Below are 9,660 nucleotides of genomic sequence, written 5' to 3' on the forward strand. Positions count from 1 at the left end.
ACTTTTGGCCTTACTGACTTTGACCCCTGTCTCAGGCATGAGTGCTGCCATGCTCCCTTCACCGAGATGGGAATATACAAGTGGCTCTTGATGCCTCCCCTTTCTTCCCCATCCCATCAGCCCCACCCCCACCACCACCACCAACCTCCTGTCCCGCTGCCTCTGCCTTGGCTCCAGTCCTCCTCATGTCTTCCCCACACCGCACGGCTTCAGACCAGTCTCTGTGCTGTTGTCTCGCTGCCCTCACATTCTGGGACGAGCTTCAAAGTCCTGAACAACCAGCCTCATCCCTTCAGAGGCATGTGTTGAGCAGGCCCTGGTTATAGAGCCAGGCACTGCTCAGGGCCGGCGGGAAAATACTCAGCAACACAGCAGCTCCCCTCTCAGACTCCTGGGTACGACTGATGCCAAGCAAGTGGCCACACAAGTACACACTTGCAAGTTGTGATATGTGCCAACAAGAGAATATATAGAATGTTCTCTTTGGGGGCCTGAAGCTTGTTGGGGAGTCAGGGAAGGCTTCCTGGAGGAAGCGGCATTTGAGCTGGCCCCTGAATGATGAGTAGGAATAAACTAAGTGGGGAGAGGTGGGGGAACCTTTCCAGACCATGGGAACTGCATGGGGGAAAATTTCGTGTTTGGTACTTGGCATTTGAAGAACTGAAAAGTGGCCACTGTCTGTGGGGTATCACCTGGGTGTGGGAGAGCAGCCAGGATGAGACTTGTCCGTAGGGTAAAGTCTAACCAGCTCATCTTCCACCACACTCCCTTTCCCTCCTGGGAATGGGAGTGGGGACTCTCCAGGGAGAAAATACTTCTGAAGTGGCCTAGTATTTTTGAAGGGCTGGAGGGTTGAGACAGCTTTGGGCCATGCTTCACACGGGACTATGGAGACCAGAGCTGGAGGTTTGCTTTCACTTCCTCTGGGTGAACAGAGGGAAGGGTTACACCTAAGCTAAAGGCAAACAGCCGTATTCGTCCATTCATTCATTATACTCAAGACATTCCACGTCTTGTTCACCATACTTAAAAGCACTTGATCATATATTCCCCGTTACACTGTAATCTCCATGGGAGCAAGGGCACATCCCCTGTTCAAAAAACAAAATTCAGGGGCACCTAGGTGGCTCAGTCGGTTAAATGTCCAACTCGATTTTGGCTCAGGTCATGATCTCAGGGCTGTGAGATGGAGCCCCACATAGGGCTCTGCGCTCAGCATGGAGCCTGCTTAAGATTCTCTCTTCATCTGCCCCTCCTCTCTCTCTCAAAAAAAAAAGTTCAACTGAGTAAAATTGAAGATCAAATAGGCTTTGTTAGGCAATTCATGAATCAGGCAGTATCCTATCTAGCAAGTACAGAGACGCTCCAAGGAGTTGTGCAAAATGGAAGGTGTTGAAGGGAAGGGGAGTGGGACAATGTGGTTATTAGCAAAAGAAAAGAAAGGATTGCTTCGGGCAAAGTCACCTCTTAAAGGGAGGGGCAGGGGATCTTAGGTGGATTACTTCATCTTCCTTTGGGGGATGGAGAGGGCCCAGGTGACAGATTGCCTCCTAGGTGCTGATGAGAAATTCCTGGCTCATCAGTTAAGACATTTCTGGGGGAGGCTGAAACTGCATTGAAGTTTCAGGTTGCTATCCCGGGGGCAAACAACTCTACCTTGGGCCTGTGGTTTTCTTTTTAACACTTCTGTCCATCTGGTATCTTGGCCCGGAGCCTGGCACATAGTAAGCATGGAGCCTGGCACGTAGTAAGCACAGGTCCTATAGTTGTGGAGCAAATGAATGAATAGCAACGACCATTTGTTAGCGTTCTGACCTCGTGCCAGCACTTCACCTGCATCATCCTTTTTTTTTTTTTTTTTAAGATTGTGTTTATTTGAGAGAGAGAGTGACAGCACAAGTGGGGAGGGGAGGGAGAGGGAGAAGCAGGCTTCCCGCAGAGCGGGGAGCCCTACGCGGGGCTCGATCCCAGGACCCTCAGATCATGACCTGAGTGGAAGGCAGACGCTTAACTGACTGAGCCACCCAGGCAGCCCTGCATCATCCTCTTTTGATCCTTACAATAGCTCTGAAGAGAAGGCTAAGAGAGATTATCAGATAGTTTGCTCAGGGACACACAGGTAGTAAAATTGGAGTCAGACCACACTCATCGTGCATGGATAAACAAGTGAGCAGAAGGCTGTCTCAGAGCCAGTCTTGTGCTTTCTGACCCCTGAAGGCAAGCTCAGGAACCTTCGATCACTGTGCTGGCGCCAACACCAGATCTTGGAACCCTTGGATCGTCGTCCCAGCCAATCCATGTCAAGTGCTGGGATGCCTGCTGACTAGTAGCTCTGGGCAGAGTGCTTCACCCCTCCGGGCTTCTGTTTTCCCAGCTCTAAAATCAGAATGATAATCACTGACCTTATTTACCTCCCAGGGGAAAAGGGAGCCTATGTAAAGACAGTGCATGAAAAATGACAGAGTGCTTTGTAGCCAGAAATCCACGTTCACAGAATAAATAAGAGAACTCAGTGTCTCCTCAAGACGACAAACGGATTCCCCTACCGCTTCCTGGGAGTCAGGGTGCTCCTCAAGCTTTAAGGTACAGACAAAATTTTTATCTCCTTAGGATACAAATTCTGATTCAGTAGGTCTGGGGTGGGGCCTGAAGTCTGTATTAAGGTTTTAGGTTTTTTTTTTTTTTAAGATTTATTTATTTATTTGAGGGGGGAGGGGCAGAAGGAAAAGGGGAGAGAGAATTCCAAGCAGACTCCCCGCTGAGCACAGAGCCCTACGCGGGGCTCCAGTCTCAGGACCCAGAGATCATGACATAAGCCCATCATGACATGAGCCAATCATGACATGAACCTCAACCACGAGTCGGACGCCTACCCCACTAAGCCACCCAGGCGCCCCGTGGGGTCTGTATTGTTAATACTCCCCCATGTTGCCCATGCTCTGGTCCTTGGACCACACTCAGTAGCAGGGGACTGGTGGACAGAGCAAGCCTTTGGTCTCGGAGTGGATTTTAGCAATGCTTCCTACGATGCAGAAACTCAGAGAATCAATTCATGTCTCTCAACCCCGCTTTTCTCACCTCTAAAGTGGGAGCGATGGTGCCCACCTTGTAGATGTCAATATTGTAAATCCAGGGACAAGTGGCGTAATAACATGCGTGAAGTGCCTGGAAGCTGGCAGGGATCATGTTGATCATGTCCCTGCGCTGGAAGGAAGGAGAGAAACTGCAGTGTCTTCCTTTGGTCAATAGAGGTCATCTTCGTGTGTTTCTTCTTATGAAAGAGGAGACTCCTCTGAGGGCTCCTGGTGATTGGCGGTGGCCCAGTACTCCCAAGTGATGCCCCGATACTGGGGGCAGGACCACCTCCCTAGATTCTGCCCTCCAGTCTGGTGGGGGAATCAGCCAACCAAATAATCACAGAAATCAGTTTTGCTAGATGTAGATTAGATATTCCAAATCCAGATTTGGTAATAATTCATTGCTGTGATACAATGAAACAAATTTCAGTAGGCGTGGAAGAAGGCCAGAGACATTGTAGCCAGGAAGAAGGCGGACACACTGTCTGTGCAGGAACACTCTGTTTCCTAGGCACAAGATTCTTTTAGTCATTCCTCCATTAAAAATGAACTTCACGTGTTTCCAGTCCAGCCTGTAAGAAGTTTGGAAGTGGCTCATCCTAACAAATAAAAAAGCTGAACAAACTGCAGAGTCAACAACTCTTCTTAGATCGGTAAGATATCAGATTACAGGGCACACCCCTGCCCTCCCCCACCCCCCGCCCCCAAAACCGGAGAGAGTGGCAGGCAAGAGCAGGGCAGAAGCCCACAAGCAGAAAGCTCTGCAGGAACCCGTGTCAGGGCAGAGCCCCCAGAGCTCTAACTGATGAATTGCTGGAGGCTCAGCGTGCACAAATCTGAGAGAGAAAAACACAGGGGGGACCCAGTCACGGGAAGGGGGCCCACTTCGGTGCATTTTACCTCCTGGAACTCTATAGGTTCTCATAGTAAACGGCAGAGAAAAATCCCCTCGAGTTTCCAGGAGGGGAGAGGAGAAGACACCATTTTGGAAACGTGCCAGAGCATTGTGTTCTTTAACAAGACCTGCCCTCAAGGGAAACTTAAAATTTAACCAGAGCCTATCCTGCTGGGATTTTTATCAGAGCCGAACTGACCTGAGGGAAGGCACATACCCAACTCCAGCCCCCTCTAGCCTTCCATGTGGAGGAGAGGAAATAGAGAGGTCCAGCCCACTCTGCTGGCCCTGTGCCATCTAGAGAGGACAGGAGACAAGAATTAAATGATTTGAGAACAATCAACTGCATAAATATTAATATTTTAAGAAGAAAGTTAAGTTGTATTTTGGTAATTCACAAACTATCATGCAAATAAAAACTCGGCAAGTAGAGAGGACAGGAGAGAATGAGAAGCGTGTGCGGGGCACGCAGAAACACTGAAGACTGTGGTTGAGTCATAGGGCTACAGAATGCTTCCCTTCCTCCAGTACCTGGTCACTGTTTTATAAAAAGCCTATTTACAGCAGTTCCTTTTACCTCGTCCATTATGTGCAGTTATCAAGAAAAAATTATGAGACCTATTAAAGGCCAAAAATACGGTGAGATATGGCAAGGGTGATGGAATTAACAGACAAGGAATTTATTTTTTTTTAGATTTTATTTATTTGGGGCACCTGAGTGGCTCAGTGGTTAAGCGTCTGCCTTCGGCTCAGTCATGGTCCCAGGGTCCTGGGATCGAGCCCCGCATCGGGCTCCCTGCTCAGCGGGAAGCCTGCTTCTCCCTCTCCCACTCTCCCTGCTTGTGTTCCCTCTCTCGCTGTGTCTCTCTCTGTCAAATAAATAAAATCTTAAAAAAAAAAAAAAGAATACATGGACAATGTACGCAGAAAGATGGAAATTCTAAGAACCAATTATAAATGCAAGAGATCAAAAACACTCAAAGAGAGATGAAGAATGCCTTTGATGGGCGTATGAATAGATTTGATACAGCTGAGGAAAGACTCTGAGCTTCAGGATTTCTCAATGGAAACCTCCAAAACTGAAGAGTAAATAGAAAAAAAGATTAACAACAAAACAAAAACAGAAAAGAAAATCTAAGAACTGTAAGGGAGTACCATATACATCATGGGAGTACCAGAAGAAGAGAGAAAGGAACAGAAAAAATATATATATTTGAAAAAATAATGACTGAGAATTCCCCCTAAATTAATGACACACACCAAACCACAGATCCAGGAAGGTCAGAGAACACCAAGCAGCATAAATGCCAAAAAATATGACACCTAGGGGCACCTGGCTGGCTCAGTTAGTAGAATATAGGATTTTTTTTTTTTTTAAGATTTTATTTATTTATTTGTTTGTCAGAGGGAGAGAGCACAAGCAGGGAAGCGGCAGGCAGAGGGAGAAGCAAGCTCCCTGCTGAGCAAGGAGCCCAATGCGGGACTCATCCCAGGATCCTGGGATCATGACGTGAGCTGAAGGCAGACACTTAACCAACTGAGCCACCCGGGTGTCCCGAACATAGGGTTCTTGATGTCAGGGTTGTGAGTGTGAGCCCCACATTGAGTGTGAATATTAGTTTAAGAAAAAATGACACCTAGTCATATCACTTTCAAAATACAAAAAGTCAAAGATAAATTTAAAAATCCTTAAGGAGCTAGGGCCAGGTGAGGGGGGAGGTAGGGAGAACACCTACAGAGAAGCAAAGGTAAGAACCACATCTGAGGGGCACCTGGGTGACTCAGTTGGTTAGGCGTCTGCCTTCAGCTCAGGTCATGATCCCAGGATCCTAAGGTAGAGCCCTGCACTGGGCTCCCTGCTCAGCGAGGAGTCTGCTTCTGCCTCTCCCCCTGGCTCATGCTCTCCCCTCTCCCTCTCTCTCTCTCTCATTCTGTGTCAAATAAATAAATAAAATATTTTTTTAAAAAGAGTATTAAAAAAAAAAGAACAAGAAGAAGTTCTTTAGAGGTGCCTGAGTGGCCCAGTCAGTTGAGTGTCCACCTCTTGGTTTTGGCTGGGCCCTGGTCTCACAGTTGTGAGAACAAGCCCCACGTTAGGCTCTGTGCTCAGCAAGGAGTCTGCTTGGGATTCTCTCTCTCCCTCGTCTTCTGTCCCTCCCCCTACCCACACACACACTTGCTCTCTAAATAAATAAATAAATAAATTGTTAAAAAAAAAGAATAAGCAAAATGAAAGCACCTAAAAATTAAAAATATGATAGCTGAATTAAAAAATCAAAAGAAGAGAGGCGCTTGACTGGCTCAGTTGGTAAAGCATGCTACTCTTGATCTCAAGGTCATAAGTTCTTGATGGTCAAGCCCAACATTGGGTGTAGAGATTATTTAAAATAAATAAATAAAATGTAAAAAGAAAATTAAATTGGGGAACCTGGGTGGCTCATTTGGTTGAGCAGCTGCCTCTTGGTTTTGGCTCAGATCATGATCTCAGGGTCGTGGGCTTGGGTCCTGCATCGGGCTCCGCACTGAGCTTGGAGTCTGCTTGGGATTCTCTCCCTCTCCCTCCGCCCCTCTCCCCACTCCCACTCTCTCTCAAATAAATAAATCACTTTTTAAAAATTAAATAAAAAGGGAGGAAGGGACTTCAAGGTGCAGGTGTAAGAAAGCGAAATCATCAGTCAATAGTTACTGCTTTTAATTTTTAAATCAAGAAATAGCAGTATAAATACACTGTTTTAAAATACTGAAATAAGGGGGCATCTGGTTGGCTCAGTTGGTGGAGCATTGAACTCTTGATCTCGGAGCTGTAAGTTCAAGCCCCACATTGGGTGTAGAAATTACTTAAAAATAAAATCTTTAAAAAAATAATAAAAGGGGCGCCTGGGTGGCTCAGTTGTTAAGTGTCTGCCTTCAGCTCGGGTCATGATCCCAGGGTCCTGGGATTGAGCCCCGCATCGGGCTCCCTGCTCCGCGGGAAGCCTGCTTCTCCCTCTCCCACTCCCCCTGCTTGTGTTCCCTCTCTCGCTGTGTCTCTCTCTGTCAAATAAATAAATAAAATCTTTAAATAAATAAATAAATAAATAAAAATAATAAAAATTTTTTAAAATAAAATACTGAGATACCTGTCATAAGAAACAGCTTAAAAGACATGAATGTGAGGGAACAGGACTTGATAGAGGTTGGCAGAATTGGGACAAAGGACTACTGGCATTTGATATAAGCTTTTTAGTTCCACTGGATTTTAAAAACTAGATCCATGATTAGTTTGATTTTTTTTTTAACTTAAAATTATTTTTAGGGGGGTGGGAGGATGGGTTAGCCTGGTGATGGGTATTGAGGAGGGCACGTTCTGCATGGAGCACTGGGTGTTATGCACAAACAATGAATCATGGAACACTATATCTAAAACTAATGATGTAATGTATGGGGATTAACATAACAATAAAAAATTAAAAAAAATTATTTTTAAGCAAGGGAGGCAAAAATGGAATGCCTACTATAAGCCATGTTTGAATTCTAGCTCTGCTGCTTATTATGAGGCCTTAGGCAGTTACTGAGCCTTGTTTGATTTGAGCCTTGATTTCCTTATCCATATAATACAATATTTGTTGTAACAGAGACTGCCTGCCCCCTTCTCCATTCTTTGATAATGGTACGACTTGTTAAATAATAGAAAATATGTATATTGGTCCCTGCCCCCAATTCCTGGTACAGAGCTCCTAAAATCTTTGTAATTACCTAAGTCATAAGGGCACTAGGAACATCTTTTGTTCTAATATTTGTTCCTTAACCCTGGTTCTTTTTTTTTTTTTTTTAAAGATTTTATTTATTTATTTGATAGAGACACAGCAAGAGAGGGAACACAATCAGGGGGAGTGGGAGAGAGAGAAGCAGGCTTCCCACTGAGCGGGGAGCCCGATGTGGGGCTCGATCCCAGGACCCTGGGACCATGACCCGAGCCGAAGGCAGACGCTTAACGACTAAGCCACCCAGGCGCCCCTTAACCCTGGTTCTTGACACAGAGCTCCTAAATCCCTTGGAGTTTCCTGGGTGATAGGAATGTCTTTTGTTCCTTTTTTTTTTTTTTTTTTTTCAGAGAGAGAGAAAGCACAAGCAAGGGGAGCAGGAGAGGGAGAGGGAGAAACAGGCTCCCTGTTGAGCAGAGAGCCCAACGGGGGGCTTGATCCCAGGACTCTGAGATCATGACCTGAGCCAAAGCCAGACACTTAACCTACTGAGCCACCCAGGTGCCCCAGGAATGTCTTTTGTTCTAATGAAGTGAGTCTTGGCAGGCTCCTCAGTAGCTGACCAAGCATGGCACTTTCAGTCCCACCCCCGCATCTTCCAAGGTGGGGAGAGGGGTTGGAGAATGAGTTAATGATCAATCCTGCCTGTGTGATGAAGCCTCCATAAAAATCCCCAAAGTACATGGTTCAGAGAGGTTCTGGGTTGTGCCAGGAGGGTGGCATACCCCAACCCCACAGAACAGAAGCTCCTGCACTCAGGACCCTTCTGGACCTCACCCTATGTACATCTTTTTTTTTTTTTTTTTTTTTATTGTTATGTTAATCCCCATACATTACATCATTAGTTTTAGATGTTCCATGATTCATTGTTTGTGCATAACACCCAGTGCTCCATGCAGAACGTGCCCTCCTCAATACCCATCACCAGGCTAACCCATCCTCCCAACCCCCTCCCCTCTAGAACCCTCAGTTTGTTTTTCAGAGTCCATCGTCTCTCATGGTTCTTCTCCCCCTCCGATTCCCCCCCCTTCATTCTTCCCCTCCTGCTACATTCTTCTTCTTCTTTTTTTCTTTCTTAACATCTATTGACCCTATGTACATCTTTATCAGCTGTCCACCTGTACCCTTTATTATATTCTTTCTTTTTTTTTTTTTAAAGATTTTATTTATTTGACAGAGAGAGACACAGTGAGAGAGGGAACACAAGCAGGGGGAGTGTGAAAGGGAGAAGCAGGCTTCCCGCCGAGCAGGGAGCCCGATGCGGGGCTCGATCCCAGGACCCTGGGATCATGACCTGAGCCGAAGGCACATGCTTAACGACTGAGCCACTCAGGCACCCCTTTATTATATTCTTTCTAATAAACCGGTAAGCATAAACAAGTGTTTCCCTCAGTTCTGTGAGGCATTCTAGCAAATTATCAACCCCTAAGGAGGGAGAGGTGGGAACCCTGATATATAGCTGGTCATCACATTCAAGTAGAGGGGATCTAGGCCCTATTCCTCCAAGAGAGTAGTGACAAAGAATTTGTGGCCATGTTTATCTATCACATAATCTAGAAAATATACATAAATATTTAGCTCAAAGTGTTGCAAGAATTATGTCAGATTTGTTAAAAATGCCTTGCCTATATTAAGAGATAAATACGTGTTTGATTGTTGTTATTCTTTCAGATTTTTTTTTTCATTTTTTAAGTAAGCTCGAGGCCCAACATGGTGCTTGAACTCACAATGACCCCAAGATCAAGAGTCGCATGCTCTAACAACTGAGCCAGCTAGGTGCACCACTTGTCATTCTTTGAAAAAGTCACATTTGGCATCAGAGAGTACTTTAAATTAGAATTTTTCACTTAAAAGGGTTTGCTTCAGGATGCTTGGGTCGTGAAATTGGTTAAGCATCAGATTCTTGGTTTCAGCTCAGGTCATGATTTCAGGGTGGTGAGATCGA

This window comes from Halichoerus grypus, chromosome 15 (assembly GCF_964656455.1).
Source record: "Halichoerus grypus chromosome 15, mHalGry1.hap1.1, whole genome shotgun sequence".
Taxonomy (NCBI): Eukaryota; Metazoa; Chordata; class Mammalia; order Carnivora; family Phocidae; genus Halichoerus; species Halichoerus grypus.